A 27,394-nucleotide genomic window follows, 5' to 3' on the forward strand; every position below is an offset into this window, starting at 1 on the left:
GCTAATCAGGGCGCGACACAGACAGAGCCGCAGCATGACCGTGAAGTCGGGTGAAGTTCACCCGAGTTCATTCTGACAGTGCGGCTCTGTCTGTGTCTGCTGTCATCTGCCATTCAGCTCTGCTACATGGCTGTCTGTGGCTGCTGTCAGCGGCCATGTAGCAGAGCTGAATGGCAGATGACATAGTAAAAACGCATCCCTACACATTACACACGCTTGGCAAGTCAATAAATAAAAAAAAAAAAAGGTGCTCAATGCATACGTCACAGAACACTTGATCTAAAGGATCGCACACAAAATTGATCAATTTAACATAGACTACTAACGCTCGTGTGACAGCAAATGAACGACCAACGTGCAATCTCATAAGATCCCGTATGCGACCTGGGCGTGTCACATCGCAAATGCGATTGTACAACTAATTGCAACGTGTAAAGTGGGCTTTAGGGTTAGGGCTGACTGAACGTATGCAGACTTCCCCAATGTTTTACAATGTTTGGAGGTTTACAAATAATTAAATAACTGACAAATAACTGACATTTTGGGTATTCTGTCAGAAAGCTTTTTCTATTTAATATGAGAGTGGCATGATTAGGGGCAGAAAGCCTGATTATTGCAATGCGTTACTTACTAGACTTTGTGTTGTTGTTTCAATAAAATAATTGTTTTATCAGCAGGACATTTCTACGGCATGATTCCTAGCACTAGCAGACAAAAACAGAAGCGGGGCTCTTTCCAGTCCAAGAGCTCATCAAAAATGCACAATTCCACCTGCTTTGCAGATAGAAATGGACCCCCTTACTTGTTGGGGCCTGTGTGACTGCATAGGTTGTACCAATGGTGTGTCTGTCCCTACTTCTTAGGGGCACTTTGTACACAACGACATCGCAAGCCTATGCTTGCGATGCCGAGCGCGATAGTCCCCGCCCCCATCGCAGCAGCGATATCTTGTGATAGCAGCTGTAACAAACATTATCACTACGGCAGCTTCACATGGACTCACCTGCCTTGCGACGTCGATCTGGCCGGCGACCCACCTCCTTATTAAGGGGGCGGGTCGTGCGGCGTCATAACGATGTCACGCGGCAGGCGGCCAATAGAAGCGGAGGGGCGGGGATGAGCGGGACGTAAACATCCCGCCCACCTCTGTCCTTCCGCATAGCCGGTGTCAGCTGCAGGATGCAGGTAGGAGATGTTCCTCGCTCCTGTGGCTTCACACACAGCGATGTGTGCTTCCGCAGGAAAGAGGAACAACATCGTACCTGTCGCAGTCGCGTAATTATGGAATTCCCAGACACTGCACCGATGATACGATTACGACGATTTTGTGCTCGTTAATCGTATCATCTAGGATTTACACACTACGATGTCGAGTGCGACGCCGGAAGTGCGTCACTTTCGACATGACCCCTCCGACATCGCACCTGCGATGTCGTAGTGTGCAAAGTGCCCCTTAGACCTCCTGCTCTATATAACCACTCACTCCCACTGATTAGCAGCTCTCAGTAGCCAGTGTACACAGATAACTGTCAACCAGTGGTGTAGGCAGGATTGTACAGAGCTTAGCATTCAGAGCACTGGTATGTCTGCAGCAGAGTCAAAGGTCATAGCATCAAAATGACAGTAAGCATATCAGCAAGTGACACATCAATGAAATCAGGATCTATGTCCTACATCATGCTGATCTCAGATTACTGTATTTTTCATTTTACAAGACACACTGGATTATAAGACACACCCCAAATTTAGAGGAAGAAAATAAGGAAAAAATCATTTTTAATGTTAAAATGAGGGTCCGTGTTATAATCCTAGTGCATCTTATGATATCTCACTGGGATAGCGGCGGTGGTGGAGTGGCTCAGGGAGGTCACAGGGGGCAGGGTCGGTGATGCTGTGAGCTCGTCGGAGGGGGTGTCGCGGCTCAGGTGAGTTAGTGGATGGAGGGTCAGTGATACTGCGGGCTCGGGGGTGTCGTAGCGGCAGGCGCCATTGATCTGCCGGTGCCCTGCAGGCTCCGTTGAATCACCCACGGTTGATAAGATTGACTTCAAGAAAATGGCCGCGGAGGTAATGCGTGCGCAGCTAGGACTCCGGGGCCAATTTATTAAAGTTCATCGCGTCAATCTGCGCACACGCCACTTCCATGGCCATTTTCTTGAAGTCCATTGCGTCAACCGTGGGCAATTTAATGGAGCCTACAGCCTGCTGTTAGATCAGTGGCGCCCACCACATAGCCAACCCTCTGTCCTGTGACCCTCCTAAGCCGCTCCACTCCAGTGACACTCCCTCCTCCGAGACCTCAGTATCATCGACCCTGCCTCCTATGACCCTGTTCCACGACTGCCGCTCCGGTAAGCCATATGTTTGGGGGAAAAAAGTGTGTCTTTTTGGAAAATACGGTACATAGCAAAAATCTACTGACAGATTCCATTTAAAGGAAACCTGTCACCATTTTTTTGGCCTAGAAGCTGTGGCCACCACCACCGGGCTCTTATATACAGTATTCTAACATGCTGTATATAAGAGCCCAGGCCGGGGATATAACACAAAAACACTTTATAATACTTACCTAACGGTCGCGCTGTGGGCCTTATGGGCGTCTCCGTTATCCGATGCCGGCGCCGCATCTTTTGGCCATCTTTGTTCTCCTTCTTCTCTACCTGCGGTGCATGCCGAGTCCGACGTCATACACACTCACCGGAATTCAGGTCCTGAGCAGGCGCACTTTGATCTGCCCTGAGCAGGGCAGATCAAAGCATTGTACTGCGCCTGCACAGGACCGGCGAGTGTGTATGAAGTATCCGCGTCATGCACACAGGATTCAGAAAGAGGACAAAGATGGCCAAAGAGGAGGTGCTAGCATCGGACAACGGAGACACCCATAAGGCCCACAGCGCGACCATTAGGTAAGTATTATAAAGTGTTTTTTATGTTATACCCTCGGCCTGGGCTCTTATATACAGCATGTTAGAATGCTGTATAAAAGAGCCCGGTGGTGGTGGCCGCAGCTTATACACCAAAAAAGTGGTGACAGGTTGCCTTTAATAGAATTAAATCCTTATAGCCAAAGTAAGGAAATTATGTTCTAGGTCTAAACAGAACTACAATATAAAAATTATGAATAACACTAGTACATTTGGCAAATGCCACGCTCTTTTTTTTAATCAGACACATAGGCTCCTTAAACCTAGGGAAGTTCCCTCCAAAGTTTTAGAACAATGCAATGTAAACAGCTGGAGAAGCGAAACTGCAAGTGACCTCATCTTCGGTGCTTAGAGCTTTTCCCTTACCATGTACCTAAGACTGGGAATTCCCAAAACACCGCATACCAATAGTGATATCTTCGCTTTTCTTAGACAGAAAAAAATAACTGTAGATTTTAAACATTGCACCATGATGTTTAGTCTAATTAAAAAAATCTGAGATTTTTATTTTTACAATAAATGAATACTAACTACACAACAAAAAGGAGATAAATGTATGTTAAATAAAAGTTTATCACATCCCAGCCCTTCCCTCTTTCTTTCAGTATTTCCCCTCAATTTAACATATAATATTTTATATACTGCAGAGTGAGCTGTCAGTAAAAGAGCTGGAGAGTGATTACAGCCACCACCGTGCACAACTCTATGACTGAAAGCCAGTGGCTTCTGGGAGTATATAAATTAATTTCATCCCAGTGGCCATGCTTTCATAAAGGTGGACAAGCATCATTTTAACCCCTTTCCAATATCCACTGTCCATGTGCAGTGCAAGCGGGGAACAGGTATATAGAGTGGGCTCACAGGCTGAGCCCATAGCATTAAATAACCTCTTAAATGTGTCGGCACGGTGGTGCATCATTTTATGTGCCTATTGGCTGCTCGATAATCATTGGGCCAACATATCTGCTCATAAACTGACATAATTGAAAGGTGCCCATGTGTTACTATGACAGCTGGTGGGCTGTTGAACACCCCCATCCCTGCCATCACAGAGCACCACTGAAACCCTGCCCATGGGTGGGCTTCAGGGGAGGCCTTGACTTTTACTATAAACAGCATTACCAAAGTACTGCTGTATATAATACAAGCGATCGGAGTATCATAGGTTTAAGTGTTATAAGAAGACTGACAAATACAGTAAAAACTAAAGAAAAACAGATTTTAAAAATATGAAAACAAAACTTTGAATCAATACCCTTTTCTCTATTAAAAATAAAGACGTTAAAAAAAATAGAAAAATGTGGTCCGAGCTATCAAAACATAAACTTACCATAGTTAACCTGATTGGTAAACACCATGAACAGAAAAAAATCAAAATGCCAGAATTTAATTTTTTGGGTAACCACAACGCCACAAAAACCAATGCGGTAAGAAGCAATAAAAATGTCATATCTTTCCCTAAATGATATCAATAAAAAAACTGTCTCTTCCTGCAAAGAAATAAGCCCTCACACAGCCCCATCAACGCAATAATGTAGATGGTACGGGAAAATAGGGACACAATCAAATATTTTTTTCACCACTAATATAGTAAAAAAGATGGACAGATTTGGTATCACCGTAATCCTACTGACAAGGAGAAATATATTGCCAGATCATTTTTACAACACAATGTACGCTCAAAAGACAATTCCCCAAAACAAAGAGACAATTCCCAAAAAGGGCCCCCAAAATTCTGTGGTGCTTAAAATTGGCATTTTGTGTTGAATTGGGAGAAGCCACTTGTTATAATAGTTGTGTTGAGCCATTATCACTGATGTTTTGTGTCGCGCCTCGGGGCTAGCCGAGCTGCTCGGATCCGGGTGGTCCGTGGCTCGAGGGGTCCCAGACCCGAGAGCACCGAACAGTTTTAAATGAAAAATAAAAATAAATTCGGACTACGCCACTCGCGGTTTGTGGCCAGAGAAAGTAGGGCCACCGCTGCGGGTTCCCACTGGAGAACTGGAGATGATGGATGGGGCAGGGTGGATGGTGGAGCCCTCCGCGAGTAGGGCTTTTCCCCAGGGGTAGGTGAAGGGTTAACATGGAGGTGCGCGACAATGAAGCAGTCCAGACAAAGAGGGAAGTTTGATGATTTTTACTCACTGTATTCACACCCAGGGGACATACTGGATCCCAGGTGCGCCTGTGTCCCTGATGAATGTGCCTGCCGACCTGGTGCCACTCTCCACCTTTGCACTCTGGTGTATGTGGGTCCTCCCTGGCGTGGAGCACTTGGAGGTCCTCCTGGTTTCTGGGTCCTGCCGCAGGCAGCTTGGACTATTTAAGGGAATATGTCCCGCTCCCCTCTTTGCTGCTGATGCCTCGTACGTTAGAGATGGCAGATGAGTCCTGAAAACCCACCCGCCTGGCAGAGTTAACAGATGGCTTGAAGTCCTGGTCTGTTCTGGGATCTGCAAGCCGTGCGTGCAAAGTACTGTGAGCCCTGGATGTTCACCCCACAGGCTCCCTCTGTCCTTGGAGCTTGGTCTCTCGCTCTGCAGCTACTTTCCTCCTCTAAGTGGCTGATCTTTCTCCTCAGGTCTTTGCAGTGTCTTTACTACTACTCCGCCGACTTTCTTACGCCTCACTTTCCTTTCTATTTCCCTCCACTTTCTCTGTGTGTCTCAAGTGTCTCTGATCTGTTTTGACACCTTTCTTACGACTCCTCTCCTTACTCACAACCTTCCTCTTTCATTTCCTTTCTCCGACTGCTCACTAGCCACCCTCCCCAGGTCACTCACTACCTCCTCCCCCAGGTCTGGTCTCTTCCTCCCAGTTGGCTGCCTTTTATCTTACAGTGCCCGGTCCTGTCATCTGGCTAGGTGAGTCTCCCAGCCAGGTACAGCGAGTGTAAATGTCCTGTTGTGCTAGTGTGTGTGTAGTGACTGGCACAGTCATGTAGGACCCAAACTGTTACCTTGTTTTTGTGACACCTGGTTACCGCAGGGGTGTCACATTTTGCGAACAGCAAATAGTTTGTAATTTTTTCTTATAAACCTTATTTACAATCAGATTTCAAGAAAAGAGAAGCATGAGTTATTTAAATGAAGGAAACAGACAAACACTGGCCAGTGACTCTCAGTAGGAAGAACTGCTGAACAATGAAGACCTGCAGTGAAGACTGTGTGGAACACAGTGAGTGAAAGTCAGGACATTGCCCTGTCCTCATGGGACAGCGGGACATCTCCTTCAAATCAGGACTTTCCCACTAGATCCAGGACAGCTGGGAGCTATGCAACTATGTATAACTACTATAAGTCAACTCACAGGTGAAGATTGTGAACTCCTGTATAATAGTAACATATAGTAATTACATTAGTGGCCCTCTTCCATAATTAATGGGAAATAGTTTTCTCCTGTAGAACTTAAAATTAAAGCCATGAACAAAATGGCCCATCTTAAAAATAAACTTATTGTAATGTATTATAGCATAGCTAGAACATTCATAGCTGTCATCAGTTTTTAACAATATCTGTTCGTCTATGAGAATGAGCTTGTTTTGACATTAGAGGCACTAAAAAAATAGCATAATGATTCCATGATGGCAGTACCAGCGGTGTATTTTAACAACCTCTCACTCTTTTATGCACCCCTTGTAAAAACACACACATTTTGGAAATTATTGGAAGTTCCTCAACATAAACACCTACAAGCTGAGAGTTCTCTGCCTGTTTGCATTTGAAGAATAAATAAGCTGCATCGGCTAGGATCTGATCGGTAGGATTCCTAAGTTCATGTGTGATCAGCTTTAGATTCCATGCAAGGAATTTATCATGCACAATATTTTTTAAGCCAGTTTTGCTGGAGGCAGCGCTGCCATTGTCTGAGCTTCCCAGGAAAGAGATATCCTTATTTATATTACAAGTTATTACAGACTCTGTTGCTGTATAATATCACTTGGTCACATAAGTTGACTTAATTCCATGAAAGGGACATTATTTTGCTATTACTATGAAGAAGTAAAAGTGCATCTCAATAAATTAGAATATCATTAAAAAGTTATTTTTTTTCAGTAATTCAATACAAAAAGGGAAACACATATATTATATAGAGTCATTATAAATAGAGTGATATATTTCAAGTGTTTATTTCTGTTAATACTGATGATTATGGCTTACAGCCAATGAAAACCCAAAAGTCTTTATCTCAGAAAATAAGAATAATTACCACAAAACATCTGCAAAGGCTTCCTAACCATTTATAATGGTTCCTTAGTCTGGTTCAGTAGGCTACACAATTATGGGGAAGACTGTTGACTTGACATATGTCCAGAAGGCAGTAATTGACACACTCCACAAGGAGGGTAAGCCACAAAAGGTAATTGCTAAAGAAGCTGGCTGTTCACAGAGTGCTGTATCCAAGCATATTAATGGAAAGTTGAGTGGAAGGAAAAAGTGTGGTAGAAAAAGGTGTACAAGCAACCAGGATAACCCCAGCTTTGATAGGATTGTTAAAAGGCCATTCAAAAATTTGGGGGAGATTCACAAGGAGTGGGCTGCTGCTGGAGTCAGTGCTTTAAGAGCCACCACATACAGACGTATCCAAGACATTGGCTACAACTTTCGCATTCCTTGTGTCAAGCAACTCATAACCAATATAAAAAGCCAGAGGTGTCTTACCTGGGCCTAGGAGAAAAATAACTGGACTGTTGCTTAAGGTTCCAAGGTGTTGTTTTCAGATGAAAGTAAATTTTGCATTTCATTTGAAAGCAAGGTCCCAGAGTCTGGAGGATAAGTGGAGAGACCACAATCCAAGCTGCTTGAGGTCTAGTGGGACGTTTCAACAATCAGTGATGGTTTTGGGAGCCATGTCAGAGGCTGGTGTAGGTCCACTGTCAAGACTAAAGTCAGTACAGCCATTTATCAGGAAATATTAGATCACTTCATTGTTCCCTCTACCGACAAGCTTTTTGGAGATGGAAATTTCATTTTCCAGCAGGACTTGGCACCTGCCCACACTGCAAAAAGTACCAATACCTGGTTTACTATACACAGTATCACTGAGCTTGATTGGCCAGCAAACTCACCTGACCTAAACCCCATAGAGAATCTATGGAGTATTGTCAAGAAGAAGATGAGAGACACCAGACCCAACAATGCAGACAAGCTAAAGGCTGCTATCAAAACAACCTGGGCTTCCATAACACCTCAACAGTGCCACAGGCTGATCGCTTCCATGCCACGCCGCATTGATGCAGTAATTCATGCAAAAGGACCCCGATCAAGTATTGAGTGCATTTACTGTACAGACTTTTCAGTAGGCACCAACATTTCTGAGTTTAAAATAATTTTTTCAGTTGGTCTTACATAATATTCTAATTTTTTGAGATAATGACATTTGGGTTTTCATTGGCTGTAAGCCATAATCATCAACAATAACAGAAATAAACACTTGAAATAGATCCCTCTGTGTGTAATGACTCTATATAATATATAGGAATAGATCACTCTGTGTGTAATGACTCTATATAATATGTTTCCCTTTTTGTATTGAATTAGTGAAATAAATTAACTATTTGATGATATTCTAATTTATTGAGATGCACCAGTAATTGCCATCATTTGATTTCTTTTATTTTTGCTCGTTAGTCTTACTTCAACCCCTTACTGACATATGATGCACTGGTAAGTGATATATTGGCTTTCCTATGTTTGATAAAGATTCTGTTCCTGTGTGTTATTCATCCATATCTGCTTCTAACAGCCACAGATGTAACAGAGCTTCACTCATAGGAGTTAACTTGTTAGATGCTGTTGTCAATCTGTGTTCTAATTGCCCCATGGCTCTCACGTGACGTGATAACAGGGCACCAATGTGTTGCCATAACTTTGTATTTGCCAATATTGTGAGATTGTTGCATATAGTGTTAAAGTAAGGAAGGAGTTAAAAATCTTCAAACCTGATAAAACCTGTTTATAGGGGGTGAGAGTCACTCTTTAGACAAATAACTGCTTGGCAGGGTTTGGCTAAGCTAGGTGGATGCTGTGAGTGTCTGAATTACTATGCAATTATGTATTGTACTATTTGCTATCATGTAAGAAATGCCTAAATTTGTGTATGGTATGCCTATATTTCTGAGGACTATAAAAGAGATTATGCTAATTAAATTTTTTGGAGAGCTTTGGAAATCACGTCTGTGTATTTCTTTAATTCTCACTGGCGCCATACAATGAATCCCAGAAACCTTTAAATTGAAGTGAGAATTACTTCAGCAATAGTTTAAGCAATCAGATGATATCAAGTTTACCGTATTTTTCGGACCATAAGACGCACTTTTTTTCCTCCAAATTTGGAATGAAAGTGTGGGGTGCGTCTTATGGTCTGAATGTCAAAGCGGAGTACCTGCGGGGCAGGGAGCTGTGGGGAGGGAACGGCTGTGGAGTGGGATCACAGGAGGCAGGGAGGGTCGCTGCTGCAGGAAGCCGGAGGCTGGAGAAACCACGTGTGCCCACTGTTTAAAGTAAGCGAATATCCATTGCCTGCTCCCCGCCCACCTATCTCCGCTCTCTTCAGTTAGTGACTAGAAGCGGGTGTGAGGAGCAGCAAATCAATACTTGTATAATGTAAACAGCGGACACAAGTGGGAGATACAGCCACCAGCTTCCTGCAGGAGCTGGGAAGACTGTGTCCGCTGTTTAGGAGGCAGGAGCAGGGTGCTGCTGCAGTTATGTCTGGCCCAGAGGATGTGCAGATCACTGCAGTGTCCGGGCCAGAGCACGGCATACCATCACAGCACAGCCGCAGTCTCTGTGCTGAGTGCTCACATTGCTTTCACTTTGCTCCTGCCTCTGCACTAGAAACAAAGTCTCCCGTAACAGCAGAACCTGCAGTGATGTAATCAAGAGGGGTGGGCCACAACAGCACAGTGCCCTGCCTCTTCATTACATCACTACAGGTCCTCGAGATATGAGAGACTTTGCTTCTAGTGCAGAGGAAGGACCAAACAAAATTAGGTGAGCATCACATCTGTAAAATTAAGGCAATAAATAAAATTAGTATATAAACGCATTACTGTACACCTGGACGGGGTTGGATCATTTTATTTATATATATATATATATATATATATATATGTACACACAAACACACACACACACACCAGGTTGGAGGATCACACATATAAGGATGGGGAACAAATTCCACGATGGGGGCCATATCTACCTGGAGGGGGCATAGAATGGGGGATATGAGTACAGAATTTGGGGATATTAACAGCGTCAGCAGCAGACCCACCCCCCATAACAGTGTGTCATGACCACATTTTTTTACTTTAATTTTTTTTTCTATTTTTTCCTCCTCTAAAAAAAAGGGTGCGTCTTATAGTCCGGTGCGTCTTATAGTTCGAAAAATACGGTAAGTCCCCAAAAAGCATTACTAAATATAAAAAAAGTTAAAAACGTTTTTAAAGTATGAAAAATAAATAAATAAAGGTTTGAATCACCCTATGTGATATCCTTTTGGTATAAATAACAATGTCAGCTTGGGACATAAGAACAAGCCCTCATTCAGGACCATTGACAGAAGATTTCAAACTTTATGGATCTCAGAAAATGAAGCAACAATTTTTTTCTACAAATTTCCAATTTTTTTCACTACTTAAAAACATTATTCAAGTTGGTATCGCCATAATTGTACTGACCAGGTCATTTTTACCCTGTAAAGACAAAACCCCAAAAACATTATTATGCTTTTTTTCGCACATCATATGAAAAATTGGATGGTGTCATTCAGCAGTATAACTTGTACCTGAAAAAACAAGTCCTCATAGTACTATGTCAGTGAAAAATATAACCCAAAGGAATAAATTAGGGTAATTAAGATCAACAATACAAACCTACTGAAAAAGAAAACTTAAACTCAATAATATATTGATTAATCTAATTTATAAATCATAAACAAACATGACTAAAATATATCCCATTAAAAAAAGAATGTAGCACAAGGATAACCCAACTGACTGACATGCGGACATTGTCCTTCAGAACTTTCTGATACAGAGCTAACTTCACATTTGAACATACTACCACCGTATTTGTCTATTTGTGTCAACTTTTGGTGGAATGCTATTTTGGCTTCATGCAAGACATAATAATAAGTCATATGTCCTATCAAAATGTTTCACCTTTGACTCCTCCGTCCACAGAATGGTATCCCAAACGGCTTCAGGGATTGTCGAGACAGGTTTTTGACTAGACAAGAATTTATCTTCTATTTTTTTATCAGTAGTGAGTTGTATCAATGTAACTCTCCCATGGATGCCATATTTTGCATATATGTATAAGTATTTTTCTTAGAGTAGGTGCAGGTGCAAACATTTCACCATATCTGAGAAAAACAGTCCAATTATGCTAATCAGACTGATCAGAGTTTGATCAGAATGGGATCCATTTTTGTCAGAGGTAGAGAATGAAAAAAAGGTTTTTCCACCTCCTTCATTCAGTCAGTCCGTAAAAATCAGACTGCACTCGTATGTAGTGATGGGTGGATCCAGACTTTAAAAGTCCAGATTTGTGTGGTTTCAAAGGTACCTGAGCGCCAAGATTCTGGGTATTGATCCGGATCTGTCATTCGGGAAATAAAAAAAAAATGGAAAAATAAAGAAATGAAGCAAGGGAATCATAATTACCGAGGCTGCGGCGTGGCTGTACACTGCTATATAATAGTTGGTGTAGGGTACCCCTGTATTATGATAGCCAGCACAGATAAAGCATACGGCTACAGGCTTAAGCCCCCAACCATGTGCTTATCTTGGCGGTGTATGAACATAGGAGGAACCGCATGCGGCTTTTTTTTATATTATTTAAATAAATAATTTGAAAAAATGGTGTGCAGTTCCCCCTCAATTTTGATACCCTGCCATGATAAATCAAATCCAAAACTCCATTAAAGTTACTGTAGTGAAAGTAAAAAATCTAATAAGCTTCCTATCATATGTAGGCAAAGCACGTGACGGAGTGAAAAAGTGGCCGAAAACGATAAAATCTAAAAATAAATTGTTTTAATTTATTCAATACATTTAAAAATATACTACCAAAACAATAATAATAAAAGACAGGGAGGTTCCCAAGCAAAAAGCAGCAGGACAAGCTAAAGTGACAGTGCAGCTATAGTCCCAAAGAATTAATCTACCTTATAATAAATACTGCATTCCTAAGTATGCAAATAAAGTGCTGGTAAGTTATGATTGTGCAAAAACCGCAAGGAAGTTCCAGAGCTGCCCTGTCAACTGATAGCGGCTGCGGCTGGGTGCTGCACATCCACCTCACATTGCTTCTGGAACAGCATATCACTCTGTCGTTTCTCACACTGTTTTACCACCAGCATCGGGAGTGCCATGGCATCAGCTCTTCTTGCACCACACTCTTTCTGCCTGTCTCCACCTTTTCATGGGCCATACCAATGGTCGGTGATAAGGAAGGGGGGTGCACACTGGGCAATTACAGAGGCCCCCCCACTCCCTTGCTCCCTTGGGGGCCCCAAGGATCTACTGCAGGAGCTACACTGATAAAAAAACATTAAAACAAATAAAAATACACATATTTAGTATTGCTGCACTCATAATAGTCTGATTTTTCAAACTAACATGTTTTTCCAATAATAAGACACTGTCTTATTTTTTTTTGGGCCCCACAAAAAGCACTACGGCTTATTTTTGGGTAGGTCTTATTCTTGGGGAAACACAGTTGGGGGTAAGTTTAGCCCTCAAAAAAAGCAGAGCCCCCTTCCCAGGGGAATCATATATACCATACCCTGAAGGTCTGCGTCGCTCCCAGGTCCTCCTGTGATTTTTGATGGACGCTCCCAGCAGGTATGCTGCACACGGTTCTTCCCTGCTTCAATCTCTTCACACTTCCTCCTTGACAATTTTCCAACCCATGCTGTCCCCTCACACTCTCCCTTATATTATCCTCTATCACCTCAACTTCCCCCTACCTCACTATTCTGTTTTTTCTCAGTTTTTTCCTTCATACTGTCCCTTAACAAGATCCACCAAAATTAATCTGACAGGAGTGACATCATGCCTTCCCTACCTCCCCTAACTTAGTTACGCCCCTGCCTAAAAGAAATCACACCAGCAATTGGTTTTCCTTGATCATTCTTGGACATAAAACACATTTCCAAATATGTGTCATGTCTGGACTGAAATTCATTTTACTTCTGCTAAGAAAGAGCTTTTTTGGAACATTAATTTATTGTTTGCGCTATTCCTACAGCAACAGAGCTTCATTGTACTAGTTGTGGAGGCACGGGATCAGTGGGTGTTCTTATCTGTTGGCCTGGCTGTCTTCAGAAAGACCGCACAGACAAGGACTAATCCGACTGAACACCTGCACTCCGCCGTCGTGGGCAAAACACTACTCAGACAACACAGGGTGAGACTTTATTGGTTCACTTACAGGCAAAAATCTGTAGTACATTTCCAGCAGGAACAAAAGATGGTACAAGAGACAGTCTCACTCTTCCACTGGCCCACCAGAGATTACAATATTTGTGACTTTGGGGCTTCCAGGACCAACTATCCCAGCCAGCAGCACACTGTTTTGGCAGACACCTACTTATAGGAGATAGTGGAAAGCTTATGAAGCTGACCGAGCAAAGCAAGATATGTAGCCAGACCAGGTGTCCCAACCTAGGTTCTCCAAGCGAATTTTTGGACTCAGCGTTGAGCAGTGAAGCAGTTCTGTGACCATTCACCTGGAACCATGGATCTTTGGCTGAAATCCTGTAGAATGAATCTTGAAGCAGTTCTGTTTTCCTCCAGCTGGAACCATAGCTCCTCGGCTGAGGTCATGTAGAATCACTCCCTGGTAACAGAAATAATGCCATTTTATACCACGCAGTTCTCTTACAGAATTGGGGTAGATGTCTGCTTTCTCATTGGTCACTAGTTCAATACAACTGCACAAATTTTCTCTGAATCATGTCTTCAGAGGGGCTGCGGTAATCTACATTTACAGACAATAGGGCTCCAACCAGTCTGACATGGGACAATAGCTAACTTCTCTTGATTTAACAAACAAAGGAACCATAAGTCTGGCCTAGTTAAGAATTGTTCACTCCCTACTCAAGTGGCCAAATACTGAGTCGTCACACTTGTGATGGTGAACACAACTGACTTGTTATAAACTGGATATTCATAAAGCACACAAGATGTATATAGGTGAGAAGTTGTACTAAAATAGCAGGCTCCTCCTATAGCTTAATCAGGGATGGAATAGTTCTATAAACTAGGAAAATACAAAAACAACTGGAGTAACTAGAAACGACCAATAAGATTAGAATAAAATGATAAATCTTTATTGAAAATATTAAAAGCTAAACATATAGGCAGCACATTTCAAATATGAGTTCGGGTCACATAAAGAGGAAAGAAACCTGTGGGGAGTGTACATCAGGCGTAAGGGCAGAGATGAACGGTATGAATCTTAGTGTATATTGGCAGAACATATTATAAATGATTGATCGGTTATAGTAGTTTCATTCCTTTACCAAATATATTATTACAAATGACTGGTAGCAATTAAATGACAATACCGTGTGCCCAACTTGCAATTGCTAATGTCCTCCACACAAACCCTAACATGCGTTTCGCTATATTGCTTTTTCAAAGGGAGGTCAATCTTAGTTATGCCCCTGCCTAAGAAAATTCACATCAGCAATTGGTTTTCGATGCTTATTCTTGAATATAAAACACATTTCCAAATATGTGTCATGTCTGGGTTGAAATTTATTTCACTTCAGATAACTAAGCATGAGCTTTTCTTGGAACATATTAATTTATTGTTTGTGCTATTTCTACAGCAACAGAGATTCATTGTGCTAGTGATGATGAACACAACTCACTTGTTAGATGTAAACAGGATTGTGTGTTAATACATTTCCTCCCACCTGTAGAGTTAAAAGAAAAAAATGTGCTGTATTAGCAATTATAGCATGTGGGTTTTGGCAAATAAATATTGCCACGATTACTGGAACCAGATGTGTTTGAAGACAGTATTTCCTGTGGAATGTCATGAGATAGTGGGGGCTATGTGATGAGAAATGGTCAGGATAAAGCTTGTTATTACTGTACCCTGGTGATTATTAGCACTTTTGCTTAATAAAATTCCAGACAACAGCTAAACGTTTAGCTGTGGGAGAGATTTTTGTCACACGGTTTACCACTAAAGGGAACCTGTCATCAGATTAACATGTCCTAAACTGCTGCAACTGCTTGGATTTTTCTCCAATGAGCTTTCTAAAAGTATCACCATTTTTGGAGGGCTGTGACGTGACCATCATACTGTGTGGAGGGCTGTAGGGGGATCATCATACTGTGCGGAGGGCTGTAGGGGAACCATCATACTGTGCGGAGGGCTGTAGGTGACCATCATACTGTGTGGAGGGCAGTAGAGGGACCATCATACTACATGGGAGGGAAAGCAAAATAATTTAAGTAATTTAAGTAATAGAGACCTCAATCTGGGGAAGGCACTGGGCTGATTGCAAGGGCTGAATTTTAGCCCCAGTCTGTACCTGCTTGGACGTCGCAAGATTGCATGCAACTAAATAGATTTCTTTAGTGCAATAATCCAAATCAGCTATGTCTTAAGGTGGCTTTACACGCTTCGAGATCGCTAAAGCGATCTCGTTGGGGGTCACGGAATTTCTGACGCACATCCGGCCGCTTTAGCGATGTCGTTGTGTGTGACACCTATGAGCGATTTTGAATCGTCACAAAAACGTTCAAAATCGCTCATCGGTGACCTCACCCCCTCTTCCAAATTATCGTTGCTGCTGCAGTAACAATGTTATTTATCGTTCCTGCGGCAGCACAAATCGCTATGTGTGAGACCGCTGGAACGACAAACATCTCCTTACCTGCGTCCACCGGAAAAGGAGGAAGGAAGGAGGTGAGCGGCATGTTCCGGCCGTTCATCTCCGCCCCTCCTTTTCTATTGGGCGGTGGTTCAGTGACGCTACTGTGACGTCGCTGTGACGCTGAACGAACTGCCCCCTTAGAAAGGAGGTGGTTAGCCGGTAACAGCGACGCCGCTGCACAGGTATGTGCGTGTGACGCTGCCGTAGTGATAATGTTCGCTACGGCAGCGATCACCACATATCGTGCCACCGACGGGGTCGGGTGCTATGACACGCGACCTCGCTAGCCGATGCTAGCGATGTCGCAGCGTGTAAAGCACCCTTTAAATAGCCTGCTAGTAGATCAGGTCTTATTTATAGATATCCCCCAAAATAACAGAAAATGTTACAACACAGAAATGAGTAAAATTGCTCCAAAATTAAACAAACATGGTAGTAGGGGTAACTAGTCCTTTATAAATTTGGATATTCAAAGTGATATTTTCATTCGAGATGACTAAGACAACTTCTGATTATTGGCAATAATTCTTTGATACTTCAATTGTGTTGACATCCCCAGCCTATATAGCAAATACATTCGATCGACAGATCAGAGCCTGAAACAGATCTCTTATTTATATAAATTCAGCTCCCAGAACACGAATGAAATCTGACTATAGATTACAAATTTACTTGAAGGAGTTGTCCACTACATGGACACCCCCTTTTCTATCCCCATGTGCGCCCCCCATAAAAATAAAAAAGCCAAAACACCAGTGCCAGCACGTTTCCAGCTATGTTAGAACTCGTGTTTCTGGGTCCACGTGTTATTCTTATGACAAACGGGCCCCAAGACCAATCAGCCCCAGCTTCCCTCTCCCTGCCTTTGGATGTTTGAGTGGCAGCAACAGTGCTCACTTCCTGTTAATTATTTAACCGTACGAAGACCAGGAAAGGGAAGATGGGAATAACTGGTCTTGGAGCCGGCGTGTCATAAGAATGTCACGTGGACCCCAGAAACATGAGTTGCGACATCGCTGGAACTGCGTCGTCAACAGAGGTGAGTATAGGTTTGTTTATTTTTATGGAGGCGCACATGGGGAATGAGAAGGGGTAGTCCAAGTAGTGGACAACACCTTTAAGACACCAGATGAGATCCTTATTTCTTCTGGCTAACATCTAGTGTAGTATCTTTTGACCTGGTGGCTAGGCTTGGGCTGCATTAGTAGATTGATACAATGCACATTAGTTGGAAGCTTTGCCGCGTACACTGGGTGGCTTAAATAGCCATCTGGTCATGTGACCACAGGATCAAAGCCATTAGGTCCGGTAAGATTGAAAGCCCGAGGTGCAAATTTCCTCAAGGGTCGTGACCCTAAGGTACTTTAACTCACTGGGTGTGAGATTGAATTTTACGGCATATTGTATGCACTTGTCCCTCCACCTTTTCGCTGGGATGATGAATTTGTTCAGTTTTCTGCTCGAGGGTCCAGTGAGTTTTATGCTGAGCCATTTTCACTATTTATTTTATTTTTTTATTGTGTGCAGATGTGTATCTAGGTTTTCTGGCACCCGGTGCAAGACTTCAGTTTGGCGTCCCCCCCCCATGTGACCAATCATTCATATGTGATTTGCCCATTCACAGTCCCGTGGTGACGAGCTGCTCTTAATAATTTAATTCTCTTAATGTTCAAAGAGAAACATATTAAGAAAACACAGTTGTCGTATCCAAGTATGAAAATCACATATGAGTGGAGTGGCCAAATGATGACTGCTGGAACCAAACGCAGAGATGAATCCTGACAGGGAGTATATTACATACTGTTATGATTGGGCTACAGTACTTAATTTTATAAGTAATGGGGCTGTCCAGGTTTGAGATGAAAATCTGCAGTTACTACGGTACTGCAGACTTCTGAATTCTCACAGTGCGCATAGTGCCCGCTGTCAGGATTCTCTGGTGCTGATGGTCAGAGTGGAAGGTCATGAAACTGCAAGTATGTGATTTACATATATGTGGTCACGTGCTGAATAGACATGCGTGGCCTAGCTCAAAATGAATTGAGTGAAGCTGGACACGTCAAATCAGAATGTGGCCAGAAATATAAAAATCTCATACTTGCGCTTACATGACCGTCCACTCTTGCCACTGGCATCGGAGAATCACAAAAGTGGGCAGAGCATGCATTGTAAGAATTCAGAAGCCTGAAGTCACCTAGAGTCATTGCAGAATTTCATCTCAAACTTAGACAAGCCCTTTGCTTATACAATTAAGCAGTGCATCCCAATTCTAAGTAAAGGGGTTGTCCAATCTTACAATTTATGAATTGTTACTTGTGTACAGGATCAGAGATAATAACAGCACCAGAACCAGCAGAGGTACAGAAATACATAATTGTAATGCCCAACAGGACAGAAACACAGCCACACAACCACCAGCAGTACAGAAATTCATCATCAGAACCACCAGCAGTACAGAAATACATCCATATAACCTCATCAGTTCAGAAATACAGCATCAAAACCCTCATCGGTACAGCAATACATAATCAGACCCACAAGCAGTACATGGTACATCAATTGTAATGTCAGCTCAGACCCATACACATTTGTATTGCATGAACTGACAACTTCCAGTACATCCAGGGATGGCTCCAAGTTTTTGTGGGCCCCGGACAAAAGAGTCTCAGTTGGCCCCATACACACACATAGAAACGCACATATACATATTTAAGAATAAATTCACAAGAATACATCTAAATACACAAATCTATACACAGTTATATACACTGACATACATAGATACACATCATACATGCACACACAGACACATTAGAATTATTAATATGGGGAAGCCGGCAGCAGCCTCACTCACCTTCTCAGCTTGTCTCCCATCCATCTCCTCCTGGGCATGTGGTTGTGCTGCACTTATTGGTGGCCATGGCTAACAGATATGGCCACACACAGAGTACACTGACACTGCTATATATATCACAGGAGAGATTGGAGACATACAGTAATGGGGGCACGTACAGCTCCAGAGGGGGCATACAGCTCTGAAGTGGCAAACAGCACTGGGGTGGGGGACATATAGCTCTTGGGGTGTACAGTACGGGGGTGGGGGAGATACAGCTCTGGGGGATATACAGCTGTGGGGTGGTATACCACACTGGGGTGGGGGACATACAGCTCTGGGGGTATAGCACACTGGAGTGGAGAGTCAGACACTTCTGGGGGGTATACAGTAGAGTTGAGCGCGGTTCGAGGTTCTCCAGTTCTAGGCTTGAGTGATTTTGGGGCCTGTTCTAGATCGAACTAGAACTCGAGCTTTTTGCAAAAGCTCGATAGTTCTAGAAACGTTCGAGAACGGTTCTAGCAGCAAAAAACAGCTAATTCCTAGCTGGCTTTCCGCTGTAATAGTGTAAGTCACTCTGTGACTCACACTATTATGACATTTCAGTGTATAGTGTGCGTGAACAGCGCCTTCAGATCACTGCTGTTTGTATAATTTTTTCTTTCCTTGTCTTCCTTCCCTAAGCGCGCGCGTCTTGTGGGGCGGGCCAGCATGTCAGCCAATCCCAGACACACACACAGCTAAGTGGACTTTTAGCCAGAGAAGCAACGGCATGTGTGATAGGATGTCCATGTCACATGTCCCTGCATTATAAAACCGGACATTTTCCTCTAGGACGCCATTATCTCTTCTGCGTCCTTGGTGTCAGACATCACTGGCGCAGCTCCGTCCTGAGTTCTATCGCTGATACAGCTGTATGCGCTCCATACACAGCGCTGGACAGCATAGGGATAGCACTTTCCATCAGTCCTTTTAAGGGCTCGTACGGGCAGGGTCAGAGTTAAGGTGACAGGTCCTGAAAACAGCGACAGCGTCTGTGTAGCAAAGGTCAGGGATTTCGTCGCTGCATTTCCCCATTAGGAGGGAATAGAAAGGCAGGCTTCCATTCCTCTACCCAGAGCCCCACAATCCTGGCACTGTACCCTCCTGTCCTCTGCACACTCCAACTCATTATAACTAAGCCATTATACTAGCAAACACTCAGTGTACCTAGTGGCATCCTAAACGTGGCTATTGGACTTTGCTATAGTCCCACTAGTGCAAAGACATTTGCAGCACCTCTGCCTGCATTGCACACTCCTACTCATTATAACTAAGCCATTATACTAGCAAACACTCAGTGTACCTAGTGGCATCCTAAACATGGCTATTGGACTGTTGTCTAGTCACACTAGTGCAAAGACATTTGCAGCACCTCTACCTGCATTGCACACTCCAACTCATTATAACTAAGCCATTATACTAGCAAACACTCAGTGTACCTAGTGGCATCCTAAACGTGGCTATTGAACTTTGCTATAGTCCCACTAGTGCAAAGACATTTGCAGCACCTCTGCCTGCATTGCACACTCCAACTCATTATAACTAAGCCATTATACTAGCAAACACTCAGTGTACCTAGTGGCATCCTAAACGTGGCTATTGGACTGTTGTCTAGTCACACTAGTGCAAAGACATTTGCAGCACCTCTACCTGCATTGCACACTCCAACTCATTATAACTAAGCCATTATACTAGCAAACACTCAGTGTACCTAGTGGCATCCTAAACGTGGCTATTGGACTTTGCTATAGTCCCACTAGTGCAAAGACATTTGCAGCACCTCTGCCTCCATTGCACACTCCAACTCATTATAACTAAGCCATTATACTAGCAAACACTCAGTGTACCTAGTGGCATCCTAAACGTGGCTATTGGACTGTTGTCTAGTCACACTAGTGCAAAGACATTTGCAGCACCTCTGCCTGCATTGCACACTCCAACTCATTATAACTAAGCCATTATACTAGCAAACACTCAGTGTACCTAGTGGCATCCTAAACGTGGCTATTGGACTTTGCTATAGTCCCACTAGTGCAAAGACATTTGCAGCACCTCTGCCTGCATTGCACACTCCAACTCATTATAACTAAGCCATTATACTAGCAAACACTCAGTGTACCTAGTGGCATCCTAAACGTGGCTATTGGACTTTGCTATAGTCCCACTAGTGCAAAGACATTTGCAGCACCTCTGCCTGCATTGCACACTCCAACTCATTATAACTAAGCCATTATACTAGCAAACACTCAGTGTACCTAGTGGCATCCTAAACGTGGCTATTGGACTGTTGTCTAGTCACACTAGTGCAAAGACATTTGCAGCACCTCTACCTGCATTGCACACTCCAACTCATTATAACTAAGCCATTATACTAGCAAACACTCAGTGTACCTAGTGGCATCCTAAACGTGGCTATTGGACTTTGCTATAGTCCCACTAGTGCAAAGACATTTGCAGCACCTCTGCCTGCATTGCACACTCCAACTCATTATAACTAAGCCATTATACTAGCAAACACTCAGTGTACCTAGTGGCATCCTAAACGTGGCTATTGGACTTTGCTATAGTCCCACTAGTGCAAAGACATTTGCAGCACCTCTGCCTGCATTGCACACTCCAACTCATTATAACTAAGCCATTATACTAGCAAACACTCAGTGTACCTAGTGGCATCCTAAACGTGGCTATTGGACTGTTGTCTAGTCACACTAGTGCAAAGACATTTGCAGCACCTCTACCTGCATTGCACACTCCAACTCATTATAACTAAGCCATTATACTAGCAAACACTCAGTGTACCTAGTGGCATCCTAAACGTGGCTATTGGACTTTGCTATAGTCCCACTAGTGCAAAGACATTTGCAGCACCTCTACCTGCATTGCACACTCCAACTCATTATAACTAAGCCATTATACTAGCAAACACTCAGTGTACCTAGTGGCATCCTAAACGTGGCTATTGGACTGTTGTCTAGTCACACTAGTGCAAAGACATTTGCAGCACCTCTACCTGCATTGCACACTCCAACTCATTATAACTAAGCCATTATACTAGCAATTTTTGCTGCCAGTTTAAGGGCCGTAGTTGCATTGTCAGGGATATTTATTCTTTATTATTCTGCTGTTAATAAAGCTAGACCACCACTGCAATCTACACCACCTCTCAATTTTTACTACCACATTTTCAGTCCACAATCTTGTCGCAATCAACATGAGTGGCAAAATGACAGATGCTGGTGGAAAGGGGAAGAGGCATGGTGGAAAAGGCAAAAAAGGTTTTGTCCGTGGGGAAGGTGGCAAAGCTCCATTATCATCTGCTGAAGATAGACCATCTACCAGCAAAAGTAAGATGTCTACTACTTACCGTGGACAATCCGATGTGCTCCCTTTTTTACGGACACGAACAACAGGAACAAAGGTAGATGATGGCCAAAAAAGGAAAATGCTTGAATGGATCTCAAGTGGTCCAACAAGTGCCCTCTCAGCCACTTCAAGTACCGCATCCAAAAAACACCAGTCCTCTGAGTTGTCATCCCAATCAAACTTGCTTTCTCCCAGCTCTGAAGTCTCCATCAGCCCTGCACAGTATGGTGGAACTGAGATGGCTGAGTCTGCAGAGCTGTTCAGTCACACTATAGCCTGGGAATCAGAGGTCTGCTCCCAAGCTACAGTGAGTACAGAACAGGAAATGGTCTGCAGTGATGCCCAGAACCTTTGTGACTCTGATTCAGGCCGTGAGGACCAAGTTTCTGAGCATAATGTTGACCCTTTGTCACAAACTGTAACACCTGTGGTTATAGACAATGAGGAACATACTGATGAAGATGAGACGCAGATACCCGATTGGGATGACAACTTAAATATTCGGTCAGGGCAAGAAGAGGCTCGGTCTGAGGGGGAGGGGAGTGCAAACACAACAATTGATGATGAAGTTCTAGATCCCACCTACTGTCAACCCACAGTCAGGCACTCGAGGAGGTCAACAGAGGTGGTGAAGGAGGATGCAACTGATGACGAAGTTACCTTGCGCCTTCCTGGACACAGTCGGAGTACTGGTAGCACGTCTACAACTGCATCCTCAGCCACCACTCTGCCTCTGAGCATTATTCGGGGTGGATCAACAGGTCGCATGGCCTCTAAGCCTTGCCTAGCCTGGTCCTTTTTTGACATAGAAAAAGATCGCCCAAATTATGTGATCTGTAAAATTTGTCATGGTTCTCTTAGTAGAGGTCAAAACCTCAGCAGTTTGACAACTTCTTCCATGAATCGTCACATGAATAAATATCATATGGCCCGGTGGGAAGCTCACCGTGCTGCAATGCGGCCTAGCGGAGCGAACCATCCACCGCCTGCGAATTCCAGTGCATCCGTGCGCTCTTCATCTTCTAGGACTGTGGGGACAGCTGTCACACCTGTTTTTCCACCCACAACTTCCACCACTGTAACCGCAACAGGCAGTTTGCTTGGTAGGTCATCAGTTGGTTTGGAAGGGGAAACAAGTGAGTGTGTACAGCTCTCTCAGACATCGATAGCACCAACGTTGGATGAAGGCAACATCATGTCTCCGCCTGCACTTTCCTCACAAACCTGCATTTTTCCAGGGACACCCTACTCAACACCGTCTACACAAAGCAGCCAGATCTCTGTCCCTCAGATGTGGTCAAATAAAAGGCCACTTCCTGCGACCCATGACAAAGCTAAGAGGTTGACTCTATCCCTCTGTAAGCTGTTGGCTACCGAAATGCTGCCTTTCCGCCTAGTGGACACACAGGATTTTAGAGACCTTATGTCTGTCGCTGTGCCCCAGTACCAGATCCCTAGTCGCCACTACTTCTCTAAGAAAGGTGTGCCCGCGCTACACCAGCATGTCGCACACAACATCACCGCTTCCTTGAGAAACTCTGTGTGTGAACGGGTGCATTTCACCACCGATACTTGGACCAGTAAGCATGGACAGGGACGTTACATGTCGCTGACTGGGCACTGGGTAACTATGGTGATAGATGGTGAAGGGTCTGCTGCACAAGTCTTGCCGTCCCCACGACTTGTGTGTCAATCCTCTGTCTGTCCAAGTTCCGCCAATGCTTCTGCATCCTCCACCTCATCTGGCTCCTCCACCTCCGCCCCAAGCCTGTCTGGTCAGGCCACCAGCGTTCTCACTGCGCAGAAGGAATCACGCACCCCTCATTACTATGCTGGCAGCAGAGCGGTCTTTAGCTTGACATGTCTTGGGAATAAGAGTCACACAGCTGAGGAGTTGTGGTCAGCTCTGCGGTCCGAGTTTAATAAATGGTTGTCTCCACTCAACCTGCAGCCTGGTAAGGCCGTGTGCGACAATGCTGCAAACCTGGGTGCGGCCCTTCGCCTGGGCAAGGTGACACACGTACCTTGTATGGCTCACGTGTTGAACCTTGTCGTCCAGCAATTTTTAACACAATATCCCGGCCTAGATGGCCTTCTGAACAGGGCACGAAAACTGTCTGCTCACTTCCGCCGTTCAAGCGCCGCAGCTGAGCGACTTGCATCGCTCCAGAAGTCTTTCGGCCTGCCGGTTCATCACCTGAAATGCGATGTGGCGACACGCTGGAATTCAACTCTCCACATGTTACAGCGACTGTGGCAGCACCGCCGAGCCCTGGTGCAATACGTCATGATGTATAGCCTGGGCCAACGAGATGCAGAGGTGGGTCAGATCACCCTGATGGAGTGGTCTCAGATCAAGGACCTATGCACCCTTCTGCACAGTTTCGACATGGCGACGAATATGTTTAGCGCTGACAATGCCATTATCAGCATGGCGATTCCAGTCATTTACATGCTGGAGCACACGCTAAACACTATTCGGAGTCAGGGGGTGAGACAACAGGAAGGGGATGAACTACAGGAGGATTCATATGCGCAAGACACAACAACATCAACAAGGTCCAGACGTTCATCATCACCAAGGCGCCAGGCATGGGACCATGGGGGACAGGGATCAACAAGGGCGCATGGTAGCAGGCGAGATATAGAGGAAGGTGCAGGAGAACATGAAGAAATGGAGGACGAACTGTCCATGGACATGGAAGACTCAGCAGATGAGGGAGACCTTGGTCAAATTTCAGTTGAAAGAGGTTGGGGGGAGATGTCAGAGGAAGAAAGAACGGTTAGCACCTCTATGCCACAAACACAGCGTGGACTTGGTCCGCATGGCTGCGCAAGACACATGAGTGCCTTCTTGTTGCACTACCTCCAACATGACCCTCGTATTGTCAAAATTAGAAGTGATGATGACTACTGGCTTGCCACACTATTAGATCCCCGGTACAAGTCCAAATTTTGTGACATAATTCCAGCCATAGAAAGGGACGCACGTATGCAGGAGTATCAGCAGAAGCTGTTACTCGATCTTAGATCGGCTTTTCCACCAAACAACCGTGCAGGTGCAGGGAGTGAATCTCCCAGTTGTAACTTGACAAACATGGGACGGTCTCGTCATCTTCAACAGTCTACCCGTACCAGTAGGACCGTATCTGGTGCTGGTAACAGCAATTTTATGGAATCTTTTCATAATTTTTTTAGACCCTCCTTTGCAAGGCCACCAGAGACAACAAGTCTGACACATAGTCAACGGCTGGAGAGGATGATACAGGAGTATCTCCAAATGAACATCGATGCCATGACTTTGCAAATGGAGCCTTGCTCCTTTTGGGCTTCAAATCTAGAAAAATATCCAGAGCTATCCAGTTACGCCTTGGAGATTTTGTCGTGTCCAGCTGCCAGCATTGTCTCTGAACGTGTCTTCAGTGCTGCTGGGTGTGTGCTGACAGATAAGCGCACGCGTCTGTCCAGTGACAATGTGGACAGACTGACGTTCATCAAAATGAACAAGTCATGGATCCAGAAGGAATTTACTACCCCTGTGTCATCCTGGGGAGAGTAAATGCTTGTGGATTTGGAATGTGCTTGATGCAAATCTAGCTGTGAAGTGTACAAGTAGGGCACAAGTGCTGCCACTGAATGGGTGGGTGTGTGTGGGGCCCAATTTTTGGAAAAAAGGGAGACTCCGCTTGGAGTAACCCTTGCTTGCTGTGTTTTTAAAAGAAGCCAAGATGAACAGAGCTGGGATCAGGAAAGACTTTGCTACCTACCCTGGTGTCATCCTGGGGACGGATAAGAATGGCGTATTTTTGAATGTGCTTGATGCAAATCTAGCTGTGAATTGTACAACTGGGGCACAACTGCTGCCACTGAAAGGGTGGGTGTGTGTGGGGCCCAATTTTTGGAAAAAAGGGAGACTCCGCTTGGAGTAACCCTTGCTTGCTGTGTTTTTAAAAGAAGCCAAGATGAACAGAGCTGGGATCAGGAAAGACTTTGCTACCTACCCTGGTGTCATCCTGGGGACGGTTAATTAGGCCGTATTTTTGAATGTGCTTGATGCAAATCTAGCTGTGAATTGTACAACTGGGGCACAACTGCTGCCACTGAAGGGGTGGGTATGTGTGGGGCCCAATTTTTGGAAAAAAGGGAGACTCCGCTTGGAGTAACCCTTGCTTGCTGTGTTTTTAACAGAAGCCAAGATGAACAGAGCTGGGGTCAGGAAAGACTTTGCTACCTACCCCGGTGTCATCCTGGGGACGGATAAGAATGGCGTATTTTTGAATGTGCTTGATGCAAATCTAGCTGTGAATTGTACAACTGGGGCACAACTGCTGCCACTGAAGGGGTGGGTGTGTGTGGGGCCCAATTTTTGGAAAAAAGGGAGACTCCGCTTGGAGTAACCCTTGCTTGCTGTGTTTTTAAAAGAAGCCAAGATGAACAGAGCTGGGATCAGGAAAGACTTTGCTACCTACCCTGGTGTCATCCTGGGGACGGTTAATTAGGCCGTATTTTTGAATGTGCTTGATGCAAATCTAGCTGTGAATTGTACAACTGGGGCACAACTGCTGCCACTGAAGGGGTGGGTATGTGTGGGGCCCAATTTTTGGAAAAAAGGGAGACTCCGCTTGGAGTAACCCTTGCTTGCTGTGTTTTTAACAGAAGCCAAGATGAACAGAGCTGGGGTCAGGAAAGACTTTGCTACCTACCCCGGTGTCATCCTGGGGACGGATAAGAATGGCGTATTTTTGAATGTGCTTGATGCAAATCTAGCTGTGAATTGTACAACTGGGGCACAACTGCTGCCACTGAAGGGGTGGGTGTGTGTGGGGCCCAATTTTTGGAAAAAAGGGAGACTCCGCTTGGAGTAACCCTTGCTTGCTGTGTTTTTAAAAGAAGCCAAGATGAACAGAGCTGGGATCAGGAAAGACTTTGCTACCTACCCTGGTGTCATCCTGGGGACGGATAAGAATGGCGTATTTTTGAATGTGCTTGATGCAAATCTAGCTGTGAATTGTACAACTGGGGCACAACTGCTGCCACTGAAGGGGTGGGTGTGTGTGGGGCCCAATTTTTGGAAAAAAGGGAGACTCCGCTTGGAGTAACCCTTGCTTGCTGTGTTTTTAAAAGAAGCCAAGATGAACAGAGCTGGGATCAGGAAAGACTTTGCTACCTACCCTGGTGTCATCCTGGGGACGGTTAATTAGGCCGTATTTTTGAATGTGCTTGATGCAAATCTAGCTGTGAATTGTACAACTGGGGCACAACTGCTGCCACTGAAGGGATGGGTGTGTGTGGGGCCCAATTTTTGGAAAAAAGGGAGACTCCGCTTGGA

Source organism: Anomaloglossus baeobatrachus, chromosome 8, assembly GCF_048569485.1.
Source record: "Anomaloglossus baeobatrachus isolate aAnoBae1 chromosome 8, aAnoBae1.hap1, whole genome shotgun sequence".
Taxonomy (NCBI): domain Eukaryota; kingdom Metazoa; phylum Chordata; class Amphibia; order Anura; family Aromobatidae; genus Anomaloglossus; species Anomaloglossus baeobatrachus.